At 47.1% G+C, this 25,247-nt stretch overlaps 1 long non-coding RNA gene across 1 annotated transcript; it reads left to right on the top strand.

Annotated features, from left to right (window-relative positions):
• The first annotated feature begins 994 nt into the window (after nt 1–994).
• Nucleotides 995–22,208, top strand: LOC137570440 (uncharacterized). The gene is made up of 3 exons (XR_011031049.1): nt 995–1,035; nt 3,120–3,234; nt 22,133–22,208. It is a non-coding gene; the product is annotated as an uncharacterized lncRNA (long non-coding RNA).
• Nucleotides 22,209–25,247: the final 3,039 nt, after the last annotated feature.

The following is a 25,247-nucleotide window of genomic DNA, read 5'->3' as shown; positions in this document are numbered from 1 at the left end:
GATTGGTAAAGGGCAGAGAGCTCCAGTTCGACTCAGACGCCAGCAAGGTGGAGGTGGAGTACTGGTTTGGGCTGGTATCATCAAAGATGAGCTTGTGTGGCCTTTTCGGGTTGAGGATGGAGTCAAGCTCAACTCCCAGTCCTACTGCCAGTTTCTGGAAGACACCTTCTTCAAGCAGTGGTACAGGAAGCAGTCTGCATCCTTCAAGAAAAACATGATTTTCATGCAGGACAATGCTCCATCACACGCGTCCAAGTACTCCACAGCGTGGCTGGCAAGAAAGAGTATAAAAGAAGAAAAACTAATGACATGGCCTCCTTGTTCACCAGATCTGAACCCCATTGAGAACCTGTGGTCCATCATAAAATGTGAGATTTACAAGGAGGCAAAACAGTACACCTCTCTGAACAGTGTCTGGGAGGCTGTGGTTGCTGCTGCACGCAATGTTGATGGTGAACAGATCAAAACACTGACAGAATCCATGGATGGCAGGCTTTTGAGTGTCCTTGCAAAGAAAGGTGGCTATATTGGTCACTGATTTGTTTTTGTTTTGTTTTTGAATTTCAGAAATGTATATTTGTGAATGTTGAGATGTTATATTGGTTTCATTGGTAAAAATAAATAATTGAAATGGGTATATATTTGTTTTTTGTTAAGTTGCCTAATAATTATGCACAGTAATAGTCACCTGCATGTACAGAACTTAGATTTTCATCTTATGATCTTTTAGGGTGAAAATGTAGCTTGTGCATAGGATCCCCCCCCCCCCCATTTACACGCACGCACGCACGCACACACACACACACACACCAACAGATGTTCAACAGATAACTGAGCAGAGTGCCTGTTAATTAACAGTCAATTCTAAACTTTCACATGAACCGATCAGGAACAACAACAGGGAGTGCAGAATTATTAGGCAAGTTGTATTTTTGAGGAATAATTTTATTATTGAACAACAACAACCATGTTCTCAATTAACATGTTTTTTGTTTTAGCTATTTTAGGGGGATATCTGTGTGTGCAGGTTATCAGGTGAGTGATCTACACTTCTTCAGCTAACTTTAGTTGTGATTTTCACCACAATTCAGTATACTTTTCTCCTGTATTTTCTCATCTTCAATATATATTTTAGCCCCTACAGCAGGGGTCGGGAACCTTTTTGGCTGAGAGAGCCATAAACGCCACGTATTTTAACATGTATCTCCCTGAGAGCCGTACAATATGTTTCAAACTGGAACAGTGCACATGCGCAGCAGAGGGCTCACGTCCCTGTTGCCATGGTGATGTGTATACAGTTGATCCACCGGGCAGCGGAAGTGTCAGACACATCTTCAGCTTCTCTTGGGTTTCAGCAACATCAGCAATTTCCCCAAAATCCAAACAGGAAAAATACAGACTAACAGCTTGTACAATTAGTTAGCTGACTAGGGAGTTGATTCACTTTGTAGGACAAGATCCCCGCACTTTGGCCCAATAGGCTGCCTGTTAAGTGACAGATAGCCTATTGGGCCAATCAAAGTGCGGATATATGATCTTGTCCTAAAAAGTCACTGGACCTGACAGGGTCCAGAGTGGGACAATTGGAGCAGCTGTTAGTTTTGTGAGGAGTGCGAGTAAGTTAGTAGTGCATGCTACAGCAGTGAAAATGTTACTTGCGCTGCTTGAGCAGTGTAGCTTAGTGAATCAACCCGCACTGATTTGTCTGTGAGCCAGATGTAGCCATCAAAAGAGCCACATCTGGCTCCTGAGCCATAGGTTCCCTACCCCTGCCCTACAGTATCAAGTGAGAAAGTGAAATAGAAACCAGGTAGGTAAAGTGACAAACGTAAGCTAATTTAGGACAACTCAGTTTAACTACTTAATGACCATGGTGATTGAAATCTACGCCATTTTGGTGGTCACCTGGCTGGCAGAGCGTAGATTTCAATCACCTCCTCAGTGCGCATCCGCCGTTTCCGTCGCTCCCCTCCGATCTCGCCGCTGAAACCTGATGTCTCTCACCGCAGCTCACTGGCTCTGCCTGTCTCTATGACGGCATAGCTATATGAGTCGGTCAGGAGCCGATTTAATTGGCTGCTGGCCGTGTCTATCAATGTAAGCCACTCCCATAGGCTTACATTGATAGACACAGTCAGGAGCCAATGAAAGCAGCTCCCGACCCGCTCACATGACTTTGCCGTCATAGAGACGGCAGAGTGGATGTCAGGAGGATCCCGGCGTGCGGAGCGTATGCGCGGCGATTCGTCAGGATTCCGTCGTTTTTGTACCAGCAGGCAGAGACCGCTGGTACTTAAGTGGTTAAAGTGAATGTTAAACAGAAAAAAAAAAAGAAACTGATACTTACCTATGGAAAGGGAAGGCTCTGGGTACTATAGAGCAGTGTTCCCCAACCCTGTCCTTAGGGTCCATCAACAGTGCATGTTTTGTAGAAATCTAGAGAGGTAGTTAATCAGCTCTGCTGAGACACTAATCACCTCGCCTGTGCATGTTTGTGTTTCCTGTAAAACATGTACTGTTGGTGGGCCTTGAGGACAGGGTTGGGGAACTCTGCCTTCCTGCTTCTCTCACGAGCTCCTCGTTCCAGTGCTGTCACCCCGTTAACAGTATCCGATTGATCGGTCGAATACTGCTCTGTGCCGCAGCGAGAGGTTTTGGCAGTCTTCGGGAGCCCAAGTGCTCCTGAAGATGGGCAGCTCCATACTGCACCTGTGTTCTTTTGCACGCTCACACATGTGCAGTACGGAGCCGCCCGTCTTCAGGACCATTCTGGCTCCTGAAGACTTCCAAAGCGTCCCATGGCGGGGAATTCAAACGGGGTTTTAGTACATCCCTATATCTTAACTAACACCTTGCTTGGAAAAGTACAGTCAAACTAAGCTAAAATCTCCCATTTTATAAAGTGGCAAGGTGGCTTCAGCAGTAGAATTATCTCTGAAGTTGTTGGAAGCATCTCATGGTCTCCATGTTCCTCAGGAGAAGAACTTATGCTCTAGAGGAAACAATGTGCATTCTTTTGTTACATAAGTGACAAAATGTGTACGTAGAAGAAAGGGATATTGCGGAACACAAGTAGGATAAGCTGCATCATGCCAATTAAAGGATTTCTGTTATTTTAGATGTTACGGCTTATTGAATGCTGGGGAATGCAGAGGAATGACGATATGGGCAAAGCCATGCCTGGAGGGATCATAAAGACACATTGTGGAAGTTCAGTCCTCCAGAAGATGAGTTGTGAGTCACTGTTAGCACACCTATCATTTTACACAAAGGCATTGTAAATCTATTATCATGCAACAGGTCTGGATTTACAGTATGCATGTGGCAACCTGGCCTTGTTTTGTGAAACCAATAGCATACTGGACCATACTATACCTCCCAACTTTTTCAGATAATAAAGAGGGACACATTTAGGACACACCCTGCCACACCTCTAGCCATGCCCCTGTCACACCCCTAGGCAAACATACCACAAAGAGTCCATGAGCAAAAGAACATCTTATTTGATTTTAACCACACAGATCTTTTCCTTTGATCATTCATTTTCCTACATATTAACCTTTTAAAATAAGAGATAAATCATATTAATGGATTGGAATAAATGAAACATATTTTCAGAAGAAAAATACATGTGCATAGAGCTTTACATCAATCCTGAAAGAGTGACAAACCAATCTGAAAGAGTCACACAATAGGGGGTCAGATTAGGCAGTGTTGAGATGTTGTGTTGAATACGGTAGACCTTAAAGTGTAACTGTAACTTAAAATCAAAAATCAGTTCTTTATTTTTATCTGGTAAACAAGTAATAAGGATGCTAAACAGGCAATCCAAAAGTTAAAAATCACTATTGCTTTTCTTGTTGATAAATGATCATTCCTCAGTTTACCTGACTCTTATTTGGTACATTGCCGCACAAAGGAAGTTACAGGGCATGATGGGTTGTCTTTTTTTTTGCTTCTTTACTTTCCTCTAAGACTTCACTAATGCAGCCTGATTGGCTGAAGCGTCCTCCTGTTTTACCCTCCCAGGACCTCTGTTCCTCTCTGATTGGCCAAATATTTTTCATGCTGAGACAATGCACTTTCTATTGCAGTACTGGGTGGGAATGCCTGAAGACTGGGAGGAGGGCGGGCAATGCATACACAATCAGGCAGAGGAGAGTAAGGGAGGAAATAATATCAGGACTGGTTTCAAGATAGGCATGTAACGATTGGTGTCAGCAACACAGATTTTTCTGATTATTGGTGATCTGCAGTATCACCAATAATACAGATGCTATACCTGATTATGTGGTGATCTGCAGAATCACCAATAATACTAGTATAGCTAGACACAGGACACCCAATGTGGTATTGTGTTTGGTGCAACAGTAATCAGAGAAGTTATCTCCCGAGAAGCGGGAGACACAGACACTACTGCAGCCAAGGATTCCCTGAGGAGCAGGGAATCAGACTGCACGGCAGCCAGTGGACCCCTGAGGGGCCGAGACCACTGACTGGGCTGCAAATGAGATAACAGATGGAATGAGTGATTATGATTGAACTGCAGCCGAGGATTCCCCGAGGAGCAGGGAATCAGATTGTACTGCAGCCAGTGGACGCCTGAGGAGCAGGGACCACTGACTGGGCTGCAACTGAGATAACAGATGGATGAGAGATAATGATTGGACTGCAACCAAGGATTCCCTGAGGAGCAGGGAATCAGATTTTACTGCAGCCAAAGATTCCCTGAGGGACCACTGACTGTGCTGCAAGATGGTCTCCTGAGGAGCAGGGGACCATAAGCCTGTGCTTGAAGTTAATGAACACCTGAAGAGCTAGTGTCACAGTAAGGCTGATCACCTGAAAGTTAGATGATAGTCAGAAAGGTCAGACAAGCCAGGTCAGCAACATACAGACATATAAAGTACAGAGACGGAAGACTGATTCGGTATCCAGGTACAGGCAAGGTCGGCAACAGTTTATCAGGTGAGCGGAAGTACCGAATCAGTAAGCAGGAGAGTGGTCAGGAAAGCCAGAGATCATAACAGGTATACAGAAATATATAACAGTCCTAATCTAGGTGTGAAGTCCTTGGTTTCAACACCTGAGAACTGGTCTAACACATAAACAGTAGCGATGTAGCAATATCCTAGTCTTAGGGGTGAAGTCCTTGGTTTCAACACCTGGGAACTAGTCTACAGAATGGTACAGAAGTCTCACAATACAATAGAGCAGTGGTTCCCAACCTTTTTGGAGTTGTGACACATCAAACCAAACGTTCAGATCTCCGTGACACGTAGACTAAATGCATGTAATGAGAGACAGCGTTTCCCCACTAAATGCACATAAGAGACAGTGTTTCACCAGTAAATGCAGGTAATGACAGACAGCCTTTCACCAGTAAATGCACGTAATGAGAGACAGCGTTTCCCCGGTAAATGCACATAATAAGAGACAGCTTTTCACCAGTAAACTCACATAATAAGAAACAGCTCAAATGTAGAGAGAGCAAAAAACTGGCACTAAATGCGACAGGGATGGATCCCAGGTCACACTGGGCTTACCTGCAGCGTGCTCCAATGTAGTACACAATGAAGTCTCTGATGAAGCAAGGTTAACCCTTGCGAAACAGCTGTCAGACAACTTTCCTCCCCCCACTGCTGTAACTATTGTGTCAACCCGGTCACAATAAAGGGTATTTTATGCAGCGGTGCCCATCTTTTTTCTTTATTGACCTAATAAGAGACAGCTTTTCACCAGTAAATGCACATAATAAGAGACAGCTTTTCACCAGTAAATGCACATAATGACAAACAGCCAGTTGTCCCCAGTATATGTAGCCAGGGGTATATGTCCCAAGTATATGTAGGCAGGTGTATATGTCCCCGGTATATGTCCCCAGTATATGTAGCCAGGGGTATATGTGCCCAGTATATGTAGGCAGGGGTATATGTGCTCGGTATATGTAGCCAGGGATATATGTGCCCGGTATATGTAGCCAGGGATATATGTGCCCAGTATACGTAGCCAGGGGTATATGTCCCCAGTATATGTAGGCAGGTGTATATGTCCCCAGTATATGTAGCCAGGGGTATATGTCCCCAGTATATGTAGGCAGGGGTATATGTGCCCGGTATATGTAGCCAGGGATATATGTGCCCAGTATATGTAGCCAGGGGTATATGTCCCCAGTATATGTAGGCAGGGGTATATGTGCCCGGTATATGTAGCCAGGGATATATGTGCCCAGTATATGTAGCCAGGGGTATATGTCCCCAGTATATGTAGGCAGGTGTATATGTCCCCGGTATATGTCCCCAGTATATGTAGCCAGGGGTATATGTGCCCAGTATATGTAGGCAGGGATATATGTGCCCAGTATATGTATCCAGGGGTATATGTCCCCAGTATATGTAGGCAGGTGTATATGTCCCCAGTATATGTAGGCAGGTGTATATGTCCCCGTTATATGTCCCCAGTATATGTAGCCAGGGGTATATGTGCCCAGTATATGTAGGCAGGGATATATGTGCCCAGTATATGTAGCCAGGGGTATATGTCCCTAGTATATGTAGGCAGGTGTATATGTCCCCAGTATATGTAGGCAGGTGTATATGTCCCCGGTATATGTCCCCAATAAAGGGAGCCAGGGGTATATGTGCCCAGTATATGTAGGCAGAGGTATATGTGCCCGGTATATGTAGCCAGGGATATATGTGCCCAGTATATGTAGCCAGGGGTATATGTCCCAAGTATATGTAGGCAGGTGTATATGTCCCTGGTATATGTCCCCAGTATATGTAGCCAGGGGTATATGTGCCCAGTATATGTAGGCAGGGGTATATGTGCCCGGTATATGTAGCCAGGGATATATGTGCCCGGTATATGTAGCCAGGGATATATGTGCCCAGTATATGTAGCCAGAGGTATATGTCCCCAGTATATGTAAGCAGGTGTAAATGTCCCCGGTATATGTCCCCAGTATATGTAGCCAGGTGCCCCCCCCAGGAGGAGAGAGCGAGGGAAGGAGAGCGGCACCTCAGGGTGCTCTCCCTCCCTTGCTCTCTCCTCCGGAACGAAGTGCGGTGGCTGGCAGACGGGCGGAACTTACCTTCCGTGTCCTCCGTCTGGTCTCGTCGCCGGTGCGGGATGATTTGCCACTACTCTGGCCTGATCCAGACCAGAGCAGCAGCTGCAGAACCAGAACTTTCAGCCGGCGCTTGGAGCGACACGGAAGGTAAGTCCCGCCCGCTGCCAAGCGCCGCCACACACACAGTATTGGAGGGGAGAGCGAGGGAGGTAGAGCACCCTAAAGTGAGAGAAGGGGGGGGGGAGATGGCCCCCTTCTCTGCCGCTGCCCACAGCTCTCCCTCCACTGCGCTGCTCCCCTCCGAGAGAGCCGAGACACATACCCGAAGCTGCCGCGACACATGTATATGTCGCGGCACATGGGTTGGGAACCACTGCAATAGAGTAATAAGGCTATCAACGGAATCTGACTAAGTGTGAATTCCCAGCTCCAGCTGGTTCTAACACACTGTAAGATCTGACTATGGTCTTAACACGTAAGCTTTCGCAACAGCAGACAACTTGCAACTGACAGGCAAGTTCTATAAATACTAAAAACGCTCTACAGCGCCGCCCCAGTCACTCAGCCAATCTGGAGCATAGCTGGAGTCAGCTGATCGGCTTGATCAGCTGACTCCCCTTCTACTAGCATAAAGGTCCTGTCGCCTGGCGCGCACGTAGCTCTCAATCTGTGTGCACTAGAAGGACCAGGCGAACCAGCAGCATGTTGCTGCGCGACAGAAGCCGCCGGCTGGAACGCGGAGATAGCCGCCATGCCGCTTGCCCGTGCGGCGGCATCTCCGCTACTCATTACAAGGCACAGTTAAAATAGAGAATCCTAGGAAGGATTTTCTCTTTTTTTACTATAGAAAAATCACTAAAATCAAAATGTGGACAATGCAATACATATATTATGTTAGTAGAACAAGATTTTATCTACTAATATATGTGTTTTTTTTTTCTGAGATAGTATGGCTGACAGCTCCTTGATGTACAGGAAAGAAACTAGAAGTAGGGACTAGTCTGGAACTAGCGCCATAAAAGCACTCTTCGAGTCCTATCACACTGTTTTTCTGGTCATTTTCATTTTAAAAACAAATCAATTTTCAAACATTTCCGATCGCTGCAATTTTTTCCTTATAACTGCAATTTCAATGGAAGCAGGCTTTTTTTCTTTAAAAATGAAAGCGGCCTGAAACGTTCTGCAGCCTTAGGCCTCTTTCACACTGGGAATCACAAAACAATAACAATAATAAAATCACTAGCGTTTTGCAAAGCAAAGTGATTCTCCAGTGATTTTTTTCGCTGTACAGGAAAGCAATTTTGGAGCAATTGCGTTTTGCAATTCTATAACACTGGAACGCAATCACTTCAAAATCGCTTAAAAATGCTGCATGCAGCGCTTTTGTGATTTCAGCAAATCGCTGGCGATCGTTAAGTAAGAAAACTGCCATACACATTACATTAAAGTAGCTTTTTTCAAAATGCTAGCAATTGCGCTTTTTAAAACGCTAGTGTTTGAAAAAGCTGCTGAAATCTCTAGTAAAATGCTCCAGTGTTACATAGTTACATAGTTATTTTGGTTGAAAAAAGACATACGCCCATCGAGTTCAACCAGTATAAAGTACAACACCAGCCTGCTCCCTCACATATCCCTGTTGATCCAGAGGAAGGCGAAAAAACCCTTACAAGGCATGGTCCAATTAGCCCCTAAAGGGAAAAATTCCTTCCCGACTCCAGATGGCAATCAGATAAAATCCCTGGATCAACATCATTAGGCATTACCTAGTAATTGTAGCCATGGATGTCTTTCAACGCAAGGAAAGCATCTAAGCCCCCTTTAAATGCAGGTATAGAGTTTGCCATAACGACTTCCTGTGGCAATGCATTCCACATCTTAATCACTCTTACTGTAAAGAACCCTTTCCTAAATAAATGGTTAAAACGTTTTTCCTCCATGCGCAGATCATGTCCTCTAGTCCTTTGAGAAGGCCTAGGGACAAAAAGCTCATCCGTCAAGGTATTATATTGCCCTCTGATGTATTTATACATGTTAATTAGATCCCCTCTAAGGCGTCTTTTCTCTAGACTAAATAAACCCAGTTTATCTAACCTTTCTCGATAAGTGAGACCTTCCATCCCACGCATCAATTTTGTTGCTCGTCTCTGCACCTGCTCTAAAACTGCAATATCTTTTTTGTAATGTGGTGCCCAGAACTGAATTCCATATTCCAGATGTGGCCTTACTAGAGAGTTAAACAGGGGCAATATTATGCTAGCATCTCGAGTTTTTATTTCCCTTTTAATGCATCCCAAAATTTTGTTAGCTTTAGCTGCAGCTGCTTGGCATTGAGTACGATTATTTAACTTGTTGTCAATGAGTACTCCTAAGTCCTTCTCCAAGTTTGATGTCCCCAACTGTATCCCATTTATTTTGTATGGTGCTAGACCATTAGTACGTCCAAAATGCATGACCTTACATTTGTCAACATTGAATTTCATCTGCCATGTATGTGCCCATATAGCCATCCTATCCAGATCCTGTTGCAATATGACACTATCTTCCTGAGAGTTGATGATTCTGCACAATTTTGTATCATCTGCAAAAATAGCAACATTGCTCACTACTGCATCTACTAGGTCATTAATAAATAAATTGAAGAGCACTGGACCCAGAACAGACCACTGTGGGACCCCACTGCTAACAGTCTCCCATTTTGAGTACGATCCATTGACCACAACTCTTTGTTTTCTGTCCATTAGCCAGTTCCCTATCCATGAACACAGACTCTTCCCCAGTCCTTGCATCCTCAACTTTTGCCCCAGACTTTTGTGGGGAACAGTGTCGAAGGCCTTTGCAAAGTCCAAGTATATCACATCTACAGCATTCCCAATATCCATATTAGCATTCACTATCTCATAAAAGCTGAGCATGTGAGTCAAACAGGACCTGTCTTTAGTAAACCCATGTTGATGCTGAGAAATAAGATTATTTTCTACTATGAAGTCATGTATAGTATCTCTTAGTAACCCCTCAAATAGTTTGCATACAACTGATGTTAAACTTACAGGTCTATAATTTCCTGGATCAGATTTTTTGCCCTTCTTAAATAATGGGAAAACGTGGGCTGTGCGCCAATCCACTGGGACTCTGCCAGTTGCAAGAGAGTCACAAAAGATAAGATAAAGGGGTTTATCTATAACTGAACTTAATTCCCTTAGGACCCGAGGATGCATGCCATCCGGGCCAGGTGCCTTGTCTATTTTTAATTTATTTAGTCTTGCCTTCACTTCTTCCTGCGTTAAGTGTAAATGAGGCCTATGCGGTTTAATACTCAAATAAATGCCCACCTGCCAGGGATGGAGTTAAAGTGTACCAGAACTGAAAATATAAAAAAGATTTATACATTCCTGGGGCTTCCTCCAGCCCCATCCGCTCAGATCGCTCCCACGCCGCCGTCCTTCGAGAACCAGGTCCCGTCACTTACGTCAGTCGGCTCCAGTCTACGTAGGAGAAATGTGCTCTTTGCGTATCTCTCCCGCAGCCGTTGGAGAGATACATAGAGGGCGCACTTCTCCTGTGTAGACTGGAGCCGACTGATGTAAGTGACGGGACCCGATACCGGAGCTGCGGGCAACGGAGGACAGCGGCATGGGAGAGATCGGAGCGGATGGGGCTGGAGGGAGCCCCAGGTATGTATAAATCTTTTTAATATGTTCAGCTCTGAGTTCCTTTAAATATATTTCTATAGGGTTGGAGGCAGGCCCGGATTTACATCATAGGAGTCTATAGGCACAGGTGTCCTGGCACATTAAGGTACATACACACGTTGGATTTTTCCAAACGACCGGTCGTTTGAACGTCAAATTGGACAGGTGTACAAACGGTCGTTCAGCTGATAAGACTGGAATTGACCGATCCGCCAAGCGGAACCGTCAGAACCAGCGTCATTAGCTGAACGACCGTTTGTACACACGCCCGATTCGTTTAGACGTCCAAACGCCTGGACATTTGGAAAAATCCTGTGTGTTCACACCTTTAGACTTCACCCTCCATGAACCTACAACCCCCCCCTTCTAAACCACACCACAAATGTGTTGGCTGACCCAGCTGTCACTTCTCCCTTACTTCCCTATAGCCACAGGTGCTCCTTAATATTAGGTAGCCAGGTATACCCTCAGTATTAAGTTGCTAGAGGTGTCTCCAACTGAATGGAGATCTCATCAGTGGAATGTGGAGAGCTGGCTGAGTATCCTCTCATTTACACTCATCAGGACTCTGCATAAAGGAGGGAGGGGCTTGGGGAGTGAACTGCCTTTCCATCAGGCGCCTGTAGGCATGTGCCTACAGTGCCTTATGGTAAATCCGGCCCAGGTTGGAGGAACGCCTTAACATGCCGGGTTGAGATCCACCACAGGTAAGAGTGTTCCTGCGTCTGGCTCTGTTGGAGAGGTTTGTCACTTCCAGTCATGCAATTTGCAGAAAGCAAAGCTGTATGTTCTCCCATGTTCTGCAGCTTTCTAAATCAGGGCTACAGTCCCTTATCCATCGTGCCAGCTGTGCACAATGCTGCCTCCATAGTAGACCTGTGTAAGCTGTATTCTCATCTTATGAAACCTCTCCTTGTTTTGACTTTCCCTTCTGTGCTTCTGCTGCACGTTCCAGCGCCTCCCTGCTCCACCTGTCATCACAATTCAATACAATGCAGCTCAAGCTGTAATTCTTCCTTGTAAAACCAGATTCCCTGTGACTCACCTCACCGCCTGAGGAGCCCTTTCTTTCCAGACCTGGGAAGAACATCACATACTAGTCTCTAACTATTAACGTATTTGCTCACACAATACACACAGTTCTGTTGCCCTGTAAACGATATTGTTTTTGCATAAAATAAGGCTGACTTGTTATTCTTCAACAGTTTATTCTGTTGTTTTTTTTAACTCCTGTCCTGTTCTTCTTGAGGATCCAGGCAAAGTTTTTATTACTCTAAGCGCGCGTTTCCACTTGAGCCGAAACCGACGCGAATCCGCAGAGTTTCCCCGCAGGCGAATAGTGCGGGGAAACTCTGCCATAGCATTGGTAACGCCGGCCGAATCGCTACCGCTAGCGATTAGGCTGGTTTTTACATCTGAATCGGCACGGGAGGCTGCGGATCCCATAGCCGTGCATGGCATGGCTGATGGGATTCGTCTGCTTTCCCCGCAGACCCAGAAGAGCCGGCGCGCGTCTCGCAGACGCGCGACGCTCAAGTGGAATCGCGCCCTAAGGGCCCCCACTCTTTCCCACTAGTCCTGCAGGACATGAATATGATTATAAAAAAAGTAAATACTGCTAGTGATGATGAGCACAGATTTTATATAATCGTAATTTCGCATTCCAATCCGCAATTACGTATGTAAATGTAAGCCATTCATAATTTTGCGTAGTTATGCAAAATTTTGTGTAATTTATCAGGGCTGTGGAGTCGGAGTCGGAGTCGTGGAGTCGGGCAATTTTGGGTGCCTCGAGTCAGAGTCGGAGTCGGGAAAAAATGCACCGACTCCGACTCCGACTTCTAATGAATTTGTAACTGTAATTAAAATAGAAAATATGATAAAATGTTCTATTTCTCAGATAATGGTCATTAAAAATAATGTATATATACAGTATATATACAGTAATAGCTGTGCTTAGTCCACAAAAATGAAATAAACCAATCAAAATTAGTTACTTGTGCTCAGGGCCGGCCCGCCCATGAGGCGGGGTGAAACTTTTGCCTCAGGCGGCACTTCTGGGGGGGCGGCACCCGCCAGTCCGTGGGTGTGGGGGCCGCCCGAGCTAGAGGGGATAGCAGCAGGAAGGGGGTATTGGGCCTAGCGGCGGGGAGGGGGGTCGGACCCCCCCTCCCTCGCCTGAGTCCCCCGTCCTCCGCTCCCCTCCAGCTTTAAAAAGTCACGTTGCTGCCTGCAGCTATTGTAAGAGGCAACTCACCACTTCCTGGGCGGCGTAACAGGAAGTGACGTCAGTGGAGCGCAGGCTGGAACGAGGAAGAGGTGAGTGATCTCCGCCCGTTGCCTCTTACAATAGCTGCAGGCAGCAACGTAACTTTTTAAAGCTGGAGGGGAGCGGAGGAAGGGGGACCCAGGTGAGGGAGGGGGGGTCTGACCCTCCTCCCCGCCGCTAGGCCCAATACCCCCTTCCTGCCCGCTATCCTCTCCAGCTCGGGCGGCCCCCCCACACCCACGGCTTGGGGGCGGCGGCGATTTCTTTTAAGATTGGCTCAGGCGGCAAAAAGTCTAGGGCCGGGCCTGCTTGTGCTGCTTCAATAAAGCAGTCCCCGTATTTTTAAGGTCAGATATACATATCTGATTGTGACTGTATATATGATGTGTACACAGGAATCTCTTATATATACTAAATAACATCTATGCTGTAAGAATAAAGCCTGATGTGTAGCTGTGTCACTAATAGAGATGGTCAATGAGATGGAAATAATTCTGCATTGATGCTGATTTATGCAAATGTATGCACTCCCTTTGCTGATGAAATCAAATAATTTGATATGTTGTTAAAATTTGGTTTGGTGACTACAAATTAAAGGGTACCTGAGACGGATGAAAAGTAAAATTTTATACATACCTGGGGCTTCCTCCAGCCCCCTTCAGGCTAATCAGTCCCTCGCTGTCCTCCACCACCCGGATCTTCTGCTATGAGTCCTGGTAATTCAGCCATTCAGCGCTGTCCGGCCGCATGCCGCTCCCACAGCCAGGAACATTCTGCACCTGCGCAATAGTGCTGCACAGGTGTAGTATGCTCCTGGCGGCGGAGTGTGTGTATTAGTGATGGGCGAACAGTGTTGGCCACTGTTCGGGTTCGCCCGGATTTTGGCCTGTTCGGGTTCGGTTCGGCACCCCCCGAACACCTCATGGTGTTTGGGAGGGTGCTCGGGCACGCTGCCCGAACCCGAACAGGCCTTCTTTGTTCGGCCGAACACAGCCGTGTCCGGCCGAACATAGCCCCCTATAGGGTCCCAGCATAAAGGGAGAGCATGCCCCCAGCGCGGGGGGGGGGGGGGGGTCAGAAATGCCCCCCACCCCTCCCCGCTAAGCTCTCCCTTCTGCCGGTACCCTATAATTAAATGTAAGTGCCCAAAAGTACCTGAGGAGGAGGAGGGCAGGAAGAGGGAAGCCGGAGTTCTTGGGCGCTAGTATCATCTGGTACTTCCGCCCTCTCTTGACGCACTTCCTGTTTATATTTGAAGTCGCGTCAAGAGTGCGCAGAAGTACCGCGATGACGCGTACGAGGGTACGTGTCATCACGCGAAAATTCACGCGAAATCGGCTGTGCTAACAGTTAGCAATCTTTTGTGAATCAAACTCATTGTATTTATTATTTTCTGGGTCAAAGAGTTTACTTCCTGACTGACACTGGCAGTGATTGCGAATTTATGATGTGAACAAGGCCGAAAGGAGGGGATGTACTGTGTAACAATGAGGCTCCACTGCATTACACAGTACAGTCCATGAAAATATACTCACAATACGTAAGAGTCTGTGTGAGCAAATTCATTTGCTAGTTTTGTTCAACTGTTAGGGGCAATTTGTACCACAAAAGAGATCTGCAGGTGCCAACCCACAACCAGTGTCTGCCAAACCTCAAGTGGTTGGAATGTTTTATACAACATCCGTCAGTATTGCCTGTCTGTGCCAGTCCCCGTCTAATAGTTGTTTCCAAGAAGTAGAAAGGTTGGTCAGCACACCAGCTTCTCAATAAGCGAAATTTAATCAATCACATGTCAACACTACGGTTAACAATTGTTTCGGGGCCACGGAGGGTCCCCTTCATCAGAACAGTGCAGACCGTTTGGGATGAGGCTTAGCGTCATGCACCCGAAAAAAACACCAGGATAAGTGTGCCGCTCTGCATTTCCTTCACTCACTAATAGTTGTTTCCAACACATTTAAAACTTTTCTGTAATTTTCACTGTATTCCCATCATCTGACAAAGCAAAGCAGTTAATTTGGGTGCACAGCCAGCAAAATAAAATAAGCGCCACCATAGACCACAGCCTAATTTGTGGTTATGGTGGTGTTGACTGAGTACCGTGTATTGGGCACCGGAGCTCAGCTATTACATAACCAAATTCTAACTAACGACGCAGCAGGGGTGCATAATTGGCACTGGGTTTCGGCTGTTATATAGCAAACTCTGGATATCGGCAAACAATAAACAGGCGCCTGAGTTCAGCAGCGGGTTGTGGCCATGTCCATAGGGGGGGTGGCTACTACTTCCATCTTGCATGCAAATTTAAGGCAAACTAAACATTTTGGGGAACTGGGCCAGTCAAATTACGGAATTGAATTGGACTGTACCTGTCCCAAGATGCATAAAACTGGCATAGTTGCATGCAAGCCAGAATTCTTAGCATCCCATTGACCAGCTCTAGTCCACCATAGCCAAGTTATATTTGCTTAGCTACTGGTGATAAGATTGAGGTGAGGGAGCTGGTTGTGTTGTCTGAGTTATCCTGGGTTACATAGTTGCATAGTTATTTGGGTTGAAAAAAGACATACGTCCATCGAGTTCATTTAGAGAACAAAGGGTTCATTCTATGCCGGACCCCTCTGAAGCAGTACTGCATGATGTCTTCCACAGATGTGCTATCGCACACTGAGGTCTGTTGCAGGGTCTGCTGACAATGAGTACTACTGCGTCAGTGATGGGAGCGCGATGGGGGGAGTGTGCAGCCGGACTGCGCATGCTTCGACTGGCCCCAAGTGAAGGAATTGCCAAGCTGAATAGTGGAGGATCCAGGCGGCAAAGGAAACCGGCAAGGGAGCGATCAGCCTGAAGGGGCTGGAGGAAACCCCAGGTATGTATAATTTTTTGGGATCCCCCATCCAGGCCTGGATTTACATCACAGGAGCCTATTAGCACAGATCTCCTGGCACCCAAGACTTTGCCCTCCAGGCCGCACCACAAGTTTGCTATCTGGCCCAGCTGTCACTTCTCCCTTACTTCCCTTGCCCATCATAGGTAGCTACAGATGCCCCTCAGTACTAGGTAGCCAGAGCTATCCTCAGTATTAGGTAGCTAGAGTTGCCCCCAAGTATTAGGTAGCTAGAGGTGCCCCTGACTGAAGGGAGATCTGGTTAGTGGAATGGTGAGACCCAGGTGAGTAACCTCTCAGTTACACTCCGCTCCAGACTCTGCATAGGCAAAGAAGGAGGGAGGCACTGGGGGAGGGGAGTGAGCCGCCTTTCCATCATCAGGCACCTATAGGCACATGCCTACAGTGCCTTATGGTAAATCCAGCCCTGCCCACGTCTCAGGTACTCAGGTAAAGTTATGTACACACACTAAACTATACCAGGTGTTAGCAAGCATGTGTACAGGAACTCCCCAACGTCACCTAAAGATGTGACATACATCTGCTTTAGGAGCCTCTGATGCATGAGCCTAACATCCCCTCTGGCGACCTACCGACCACCTCCACCCACCTGAGGATGATGCAGGGGCCACGATGGTGCCTCGCAGGCTGCTGGAGGTTCGGGAGGGAGCGTGCTGCGGGGTGAGGACTGCTTGCCCGGGGAATCCATCACTGCTGCCAGGGGAGCCGGGACGCCGCTCTGGAGCCAGGGGACGCCGCACGCACCACGCAGCGCTGCGCAGCACCACACCGCCTCCACGCTGCATAGCTTCCGCCTCTCCTGCCGGGGACCACACGGAGAGGGGCAGCGGCGGCTCCACACTGCCCTCGGTCGCTCATGACTGTCGGGGGCTGCCGCCTGGGAAGAAGCCGCAATATGCCCCCGCCGCCAACACGTGCTCCCGCCGCCACCACTTGCCGACCAGGGCCGCCACCGGAGACCTCCCCATCACAGGACTGCTGGGGCTGCCGGTCCCCCTCCACCACGGGTCGCCCAGGAACCAGCAAGGGCACATGGGTCACGGAGGAGGCCTGTCTGCAGCGCTCCCCAGTCACCAGGAAACGACCACGACCAGGCTGCCACCGTGCTGATGGAGGGCCTGTGGCTGCTCCTCGCAGCCACAGAGAAGGTATGCTGACCCTGGCCTGTCCACCTCTGCTGCCTAGCCAGGGTGCCCCCTTCCCAGCCCTATGTCCACTAATGGGGCCCAGCCAAGGTGCCCCCCGGCCTCATGTCCACCACTGCTGCCCAGCCTGGGTGGCCCCAGGCCCCACATCCACCACTGCTGTCCACCACTGCTGCCCAGCAAAGGTGCCCCCTGGCACCACAGGGCCCCACTGGGTCTGCACCCTCATCAACCAGCCATGCGGACCCTGAAATTAGGAGCGATTCTCCTCGAGCAACCTGGCTCAAGTGATCCCTGCTGGCCGCCTCCATCACGATCCCCCCCCCCCAGCATCCTCTCTACTTTCCGCGGACAATCGGAGCACCTGTCTAGTTGGGAGCGCGTCGCTGTGTAGCGTCCAGTGCCGAAAATGGCAGCGCTCATATCAGCTCTCAGGCTGCTCCTCCAGTCCCACTCTTTTTCTGTTCCCGCTATCAGTGTATGTCTTGCTATGCTATGTGTGTATTGCATAAATTGTACGTGTATGCTGTAATGCTCTGTTTGTATTATGCTACTGTACGTGTATGCTGTAATGCTCTGTTTGTATTATGTTACTGTACGTGTATGCTGTAATGCTCTGTTTGTATTATGCTACTGTACGTGTATGCTGTAATGCTCTGTTTGTATTATGCTACTGTACGTGTATGCTGTAATGCTCTGTTTGTATTATGCTACTGTACGTGTATGCTGTAATGCTCTGTTTGTATTATGCTACTGTACGTGTATGCTGTAATGCTCTGTTTGTATTATGTTACTGTACGTGTATGCTGTAATGCTCTGTTTGTATTATGCTACTGTACGTGTATGCTGTAATGCTCTGTTTGTATTATGCTACTGTACGTGTATGCTGTAATGCTCTGTTTGTATTATGCTACTGTACGTGTATGCTGTAATGCTCTGTTTGTATTATGCTACTGTACGTGTATGCTGTAATGCTCTGTTTGTATTATGTTACTGTACGTGTATGCTGTAATGCTCTGTTTGTATTATGCTACTGTACGTGTATGCTGTAATGCTCTGTTTGTATTATGTTACTGTACGTGTATGCTGTAATGCTCTGTTTGTATTATGCTACTGTACGTGTATGCTGTAATGCTCTGTTTGTATTATGTTACTGTACGTGTATGCTGTAATGCTCTGTTTTTGCTTTGATTTTGCTTTTGCTTTTGTTTATACGTATGTACCTATGCTTAATTGTATACGACGCTCTGCTTAAATGTACGCACAAACTGTAATGTTGCCCTATGTATGCTTGTCCCACGTCTACGTATGTACCATGCTATTTTCTGTTTTTCACCAACGACCCTGTATGCGCCAAAACCAATTCCGGGTACAATTCACCGTTGTACTTGGCGAAATAAATTCTGATTCTGATTCTGATGAGTGACGCCTGAGTACATTATCCTCCTGACTCACCCTGCCTGCCAGAAGCTGTATCATTCGTACAACCCCTCCATAGTGACAGAATGCACTTCTAGCCTGCAGACTAGTGACACATCTGTACAGGATCAAACTGGCGCCCAAGAGATTGAGTCCCAATCCACGCTGGGCAACAGCCTCTTATGTGTATATGAGGCCTAAGAGCCATAAGAGTATAAGTGCCCATACATCTCCTGATTTGGCAGCTGATCAACCATTCAATTGATAATTATTATCGAATCAGATGAGAATCTGTTCTGCCAAAAGCTTGCCTGAAAGACTATTCGAACAATTTTGGGCCAAAATTGGTCAAATGTATTGATTGGACTTGCTGCAAGAGCCCGACATGCTTGATCGGGTGCCTGGTGGTAACATGCAATAATCGCGAACAACGGCAGAAACCCCAGGCTGCTGTCCCCCCAGTGTAATTGTATTCCCCGTGCCCCTGCACCAACACATTACCTCGTCCAGGTTCACAAAACGTGGTTGTGCCGGTACCCAGAAAAGGAGTCCAGCGGGAGGCGGAGAGGTAATGTATTAATGCAGGGGCTTGGGGAGTACATTTATACTCAGGTGGACAGCAGCCAGGGGAGCCGAGGTGGCGTCACAAGGCCACTTGCTAAAAGATTTCATGCTGAAATAGGTCGGGAATCAGCCCGCGGTTTATTGCGGCCAACAGATCTCTCTCCAATCGATCAGAGAGCGATCTGTCTATTGGTTGATCGGCCTCCAAAGTCGCCATATGTATGAGCACCTTAAATGAATCTAAAAGAGGAGTTCTAATACAGGCCATAAAAGAGTAGGAGTCTTGTGTAACTTTATCATGTCATATTATCTTTAGATACAGTTTCTATCCCCACATGTATCATTTCCAGCAGATGCTGCACAGCAGACTTTCCCTCCAGGCAGCTGAGGCCTGTGAATGAGAAGATCTGCAGCTTATTTGATTGATGTGCAGAAGCTAAACGCTGTCTGGATAGAGGTGTCTAGTCTACACTCCTGTCTCCTTTACAAGACTTCTAGAGACATGTTGGTGGTCATATGAAATCCAATACATGGGAGTTCACTTGTGTGTAAGGAGATGAACTCATATGCGCAGTGCCCTCTTCACCTTTTAAGTTTTATTGTGTGTGAAGGCTGCCATAGACCTGGATGGTGGCAAAAAACATTAGATCACCCCACAGCAGAAGGATTTTTTAAAATTGTATGTACCAAACAAAAGGGCTAATTCACTCGAATGGTTGAACTGTGCGGCTACTGGTCAAAGGGGCCCATACACTCAGCCAATTTTCCTCCCGACCGATCGATCAAAATCGATCGATCGATTGCAAATCGGTTGGCCAATCGACCGATCGACGGCCGATTTCGATGGATTTCCATCGAACTGGCAGGGTGGAAAATCTAGGTCGATATGATGAGATTGCTTATCATTTTGCATTGGCCCTAAAGCCCAATCTACACGATACGATTCTTTATACGATTCGATTACGATTCTATTTACGATCTGATTAAATCCAACATGTCCGATCAGGATTCGATTCGATTCAATTCGATTTGAGATTGCAAAACAATGGCAAATCGAATTGAATCGAATCGAATCCTGATCGGACATGACGGATTTAATCGGATCGTAAATAGAATCGTAATCGAATCGTATAAAGAATCGTATCGTGTAGATTGGGCTTAATGGAAATCTGATGGCAAAAAAAATGCCATCAGATCGAATTTCAATAGATTTCAAACTGAAATCTATTGGAATTCTATCCTGGTAAAAAATGTTCTAAAAACACATCAGATTGATCATCAGATGCATTTCTTATCTATCTGCTGCTAATCTGACGAGTGTATGGGCACCTCAATGCTGTGCATGCAATCAAATGAGGCCATTCCCACTGGTGTGTAGGGTCAGTGGCTGCTGGGTACCTTTTAACAACTAGCAATTGATGAGTTTGGTTTTGCAGCAAATCGGTCCTAATCTTGCTTATGGTGCCCACACACGGTGCAATAAAAAGGTTTGATTTTCCTGTTTATTTGACCAGGGGGTCGATTCAAAAGCGTGTTAAGTGTTAGCACGCCCGTGAAAAGACCCTTATTGCACCTAAAGGGCTTTAGGTCGCGCTAAGTTAGCGTGCACAAAGTTTATCGCCGTGCGGTGTGTGCGGAAAACGGCGCACTAGGTGCGCCTATAATGTCGCATGGTGTGACGATTTGGGCGTACCCGGTTGCAAGCGATGAGTAAAAGCTGTGGGCGTGCTAACTGAGTTAGCACGCTTTTGTGAATCGAGGCCCAAATGTTTGATTTTCCTGTTTATTCGACCAAAACGATCAAATCGAATGAAAGTCGAAAATCTTTTTTTTCGATCAAGTCAAAACAAACAATTATCCTGTTTTTTTTTTCTTTAAAAATCCAATTGGGTATGTTGGAAAAAATCTTTATATTCAATTTAACTAAATAATCAAATGAAATTATCTAATTCCCCCCTCCCCCATCAGAAAAAAAAATGAAAAAATTGTACCATTAACAAGATTTTTGCCTACCCAGTAGTCAAGTTCTCTGTGTGGCTGGCGTAGGCAAGAACGAGGAAGTACAACTCAGAGGACAGCCGGATGGGAAAAGATTGCATGGAAAACATGGGTAACACCCTCATTTCGGCTAAAAACCTTTTCCTACAATGCACCCCTTTCCCAAGCCACTAATACTAAGAGATCACACAACAGGCCTTTATAAAGGGTGGAAGGGAGGGAATATCTATATATATATAATAGAGTAAGTGCCTCAACCTTCAAGCAAGAAGAAGAAGTAGCGCCCTGCCCCCAGGGCCGGTCCAAGCAAGAAGAAGTAGCACCCTGCCCCCAGGGCCGGTCCAAGCAAGAAGAAGGGGCCGGGCCAAGCAAGAAGAAGAAGTAGCGCCCTGCCCCCAGGGGCGGTCCTAGACTTGCCACCGAGCTGGAGGGGGTAGCGGGCACAGCGGCAGGGAGGGGGGTAGGACACCCCCCTCACCTGGGTCCCCCATCTGCGCTCCCCCTCTAGCTTAAGCTTAAGTTCTGCAGCAGCCGCCACTATCAGTAAGAGGCAGTGGGCGGGGATGACTCACCTCTTCTACGTTCCAGCATGCGTTCCACTGTCGTCACTTTCTGCAATGGGGTCCACTTACAACACAGTTGGCGGCATTGCAGGAAGTGATGACAGTGGAACGCATGCTGGAACGTGGAAGAGGTGAGTCATCCCCGCCCACTGCCTCTTACTAATAGCGGCGGCTGCTGCTGAGTTTAAGCTGGAGGGGGAGCGCACATGGGGGACCCCCCTCCCCGCCACTGTGCCCAATACCCCCTTCCTGTCCGCTACCCCTTATGCGGCGTATGCTATGCCGCGGGTCGGCTAGTAAACTTTATTTGTACTGTTGTTGAGTTTCTCATTCTGTCTTACGATGTCAGCAGGTTTATCAAGAGCAGCAGGAGCTGATTGTTGTTTATGTTTCTTGATGTCCTGACGATTGTTTGTTACTAATGACAAAGTATTATAGCAAAGAGGTATTGATTTATGCATGGTTGCAGTGCTCATCAATTTTATAGGTGTCTAATTTTTCACAGGCTTTATTACTTGAATACAGAAGTTGGAAGAGGAGGAGGAGGAATTCAAGAAATACAAACACTGAATGTTTTTGGCACATATTGTTTCTTTATCAGTCTGAGGCTTCCCTTGCAGGGAGTGTGATTTAGGAATGTGCTTAAGCGTGTTTACTTGTTCCATGAGAGAAAACACTCAGGTAAGCAATCGCTTGTTTCTGGGAAAGTTCAACGCCAGTTTCCGAAACACAGCAGACAAATATCTCAGGAGAGTGACAGATAATGGAACACGGGCCTCTCCCAACTGTAAACAGCAGTAAATGTACAGTCTAAGAACTAGTCATTAGAGGTAACGCCACAGGTCTGCTTAGGCCTATTCTCACTGGCCCTGAAGCAGAGGAGTAGACACCAAGTACACACAATGGATAAGGTACCACCACACTGCACTGGTCTATGAATCCAGACCAAATAAATCAAAACAAAGGAGGCAATAAGGTGTACAACAAATGACAGGAAACAGTGCAATATATATACAGGATCTTCTCAAAAAATTAGCATATTGTGATAAAGTTCATTATTTTTTGTAATGTACTGATAAACATTAGACTTTCATATATTTTAGATTCAAATACACACAACTGAAGTAGTTCAAGCCTTTTATTGTTTTAATATTGATGATTTTGGCATACAGCTCATGAAAACCTAAATTTCCTATCTCAAAAAATTAGCATATTTCATCCGACCAATAAAAGAAAAGTGTTTTTAAAACAAAAAAATTCAACCTTCAAATAATTATGTTCAGTTATGCACTCAATACTTGGTCGGGAATCCTTTTGCAGAAATGACTGCTTCAATGCGGCGTGGCATGGAGGCAATCAGCCTGTGGCACTGCTCAGGTGTTATGGAGGCCCAGGATGCTTCGATAGCGGCCTTAAGCTCATCCAGAGTGTTGGGTCTTGCGTCTCTCAACTTTCTCTTCACAATATCCCACAGATTCTCTATGGGGTTCAGGTCAGGAGAGTTGGCAGGCCAATTGAGCACAGTAATACCATGGTCAGTAAATCATTTACCAGTGGTTTTGGCACTGTGAGCAGGTGCCAGGTCGTGCTGAAAAATGAAATTGTCATCTCCATAAAGCTTTTCAGCAGATGGAAGCATGAACCCACTTTTGAACCAGAAACAGCGGCAGAAGCGCCTGACCTGGGCTACAGAGAAGCAGCACTGGACTGTTGCTCAGTGGTTCAAAGTACTTCTTTCGGATGAAAGCAACTTTTACATGTCATTCGGAAATCAAGGTGCCAGAGTCTGGAGGAAGACTGGGGAGAGGGAAATGCCAAAATGCCTGAAGTCCAGTGTCAAGTACCCACAGTCAGTGATGGTCTGGGGTGCCATGTCAGCTGCTGGTGTTGGTCCACTGTGTTTTATCAAGGGCAGGGTCAATGCAGCTAGCTATCAGGAGATTTTGGAGCACTTCATGCTTCTATCTGCTGAAAAGCTTTATGGAGATGAAGATTTCATTTTTCAGCACGACCTGGCACCTGCTCACAGTTAGAGTTGGGCCGAACGGTTCGCCTGCGAACGGTTCCATGCGAACTTCAGTGGTTCGCGTTCGCGTCCCGCAGGCCAACCTTTGCGGAAGTTCGGTTCGCCCCATAATGCACATGGAGGGTCAACTTTGACCCTCTACATCACAGTCAGCAGGCCCAGTGTAGCCAATTAGGCTACACTAGCCCCTGGAGCCCCACCCCCCCTTATATAAGGCAGGCAGCGGCGGCCATTACGGTCACTCGTGTGCTGCCTGCGTTAGTGAGAGTAGGGCGAGCTGCTGCAGACTGTCTCTCAGGGAAAGATTAGTTAGGCTTAACTTGTTCCTGTCTGGCTGCATACCTGTTCTGTGAACCCACCACTGCATACCTGTGCTGTGAACCCACCACTGCATACCTGTGCTGTGAACCCACCACTGCATACCTGTGCTGTGAACCCACCACTGCATACCTGTGCTGTGAACCCACCACTGCATACCTGTGCTGTGAACCCACCACTGCATACCTGTGCTGTGAACCCACCACTGCATACCTGTTCAGTGAACCTGCCACTGCATACCTGTTCTGTTCAGTGGACCCGCCACTGTATACCTGTTCATTGAACCCACCACTGCATACCTGTGCTGTGAACCCACCACTGCATACCTGTTCTGTGAACCCACCACTGCATACCTGTTCAGTGAACCCGCCACTGCATACCTGTTCTGTTCAGTGGACCCGCCACTGTATACCTGTTCAGTGAACCCGCCACTGCATACCTGTTCTGTTCAGTGGACCCGCCACTGTATACCTGTTCAGTGAACCCGCCACTGCATACCTGTTGTGTTCAGTGAACCTGCCACTGCATACCTGTTCTGTGAACCCGCCACTGTATACCTGTTCTGTTTAGTGAACCCGCCACTGTATACCTGTTCTGTTTAGTGAACCCGCCACTGCATACCTGTTCTGTTCAGTGGACCCGCCACTGTATACCTGTTCAGTGAACCCGCCACTGCATACCTGTTGTGTTCAGTGAACCTGCCACTGCATACCTGTTCTATGAACCCGCCACTGTATACCTGTTCTGTTTAGTGAACCCGCCACTGTATACCTGTTCTGTTTAGTGAACCCGCCACTGCATACCTGTTCTGTTCAGTGGACCCGCCACTGTATACCTGTTCAGTGAACCCGCCACTGCATACCTGTTCTGTTCAGTGGACCCGCCACTGTATACCTGTTCAGTGAACCCGCCACTGTATACCTGTTCTGTTTAGTGAACCCGCCACTGCATACCTGTTCTGTTCAGTGGACCCGCCACTGTATACCTGTTCAGTGAACCCGCCACTGCATACCTGTTGTGTTCAGTGAACCTGCCACTGCATACCTGTTCTGTGAACCCGCCACTGTATACCTGTTCTGTTTAGTGAACCCGCCACTGTATACCTGTTCTGTTTAGTGAACCCGCCACTGTATACCTGTTCTGTTTAGTGAACCCGCCACTGCATACCTGTTCCGTTCAGTGGACCCGCCACTGTATACCTGTTCAGTGAACCCGCCACTGCATACCTGTTGTGTTCAGTGAACCTGCCACTGCATACCTGTTCTGTGAACCCGCC

Source organism: Hyperolius riggenbachi, chromosome 4, assembly GCF_040937935.1.
Source record: "Hyperolius riggenbachi isolate aHypRig1 chromosome 4, aHypRig1.pri, whole genome shotgun sequence".
Lineage (NCBI taxonomy): Eukaryota > Metazoa > Chordata > Amphibia > Anura > Hyperoliidae > Hyperolius > Hyperolius riggenbachi.
This window is presented reverse-complemented; position numbering and strand designations above follow the sequence as displayed.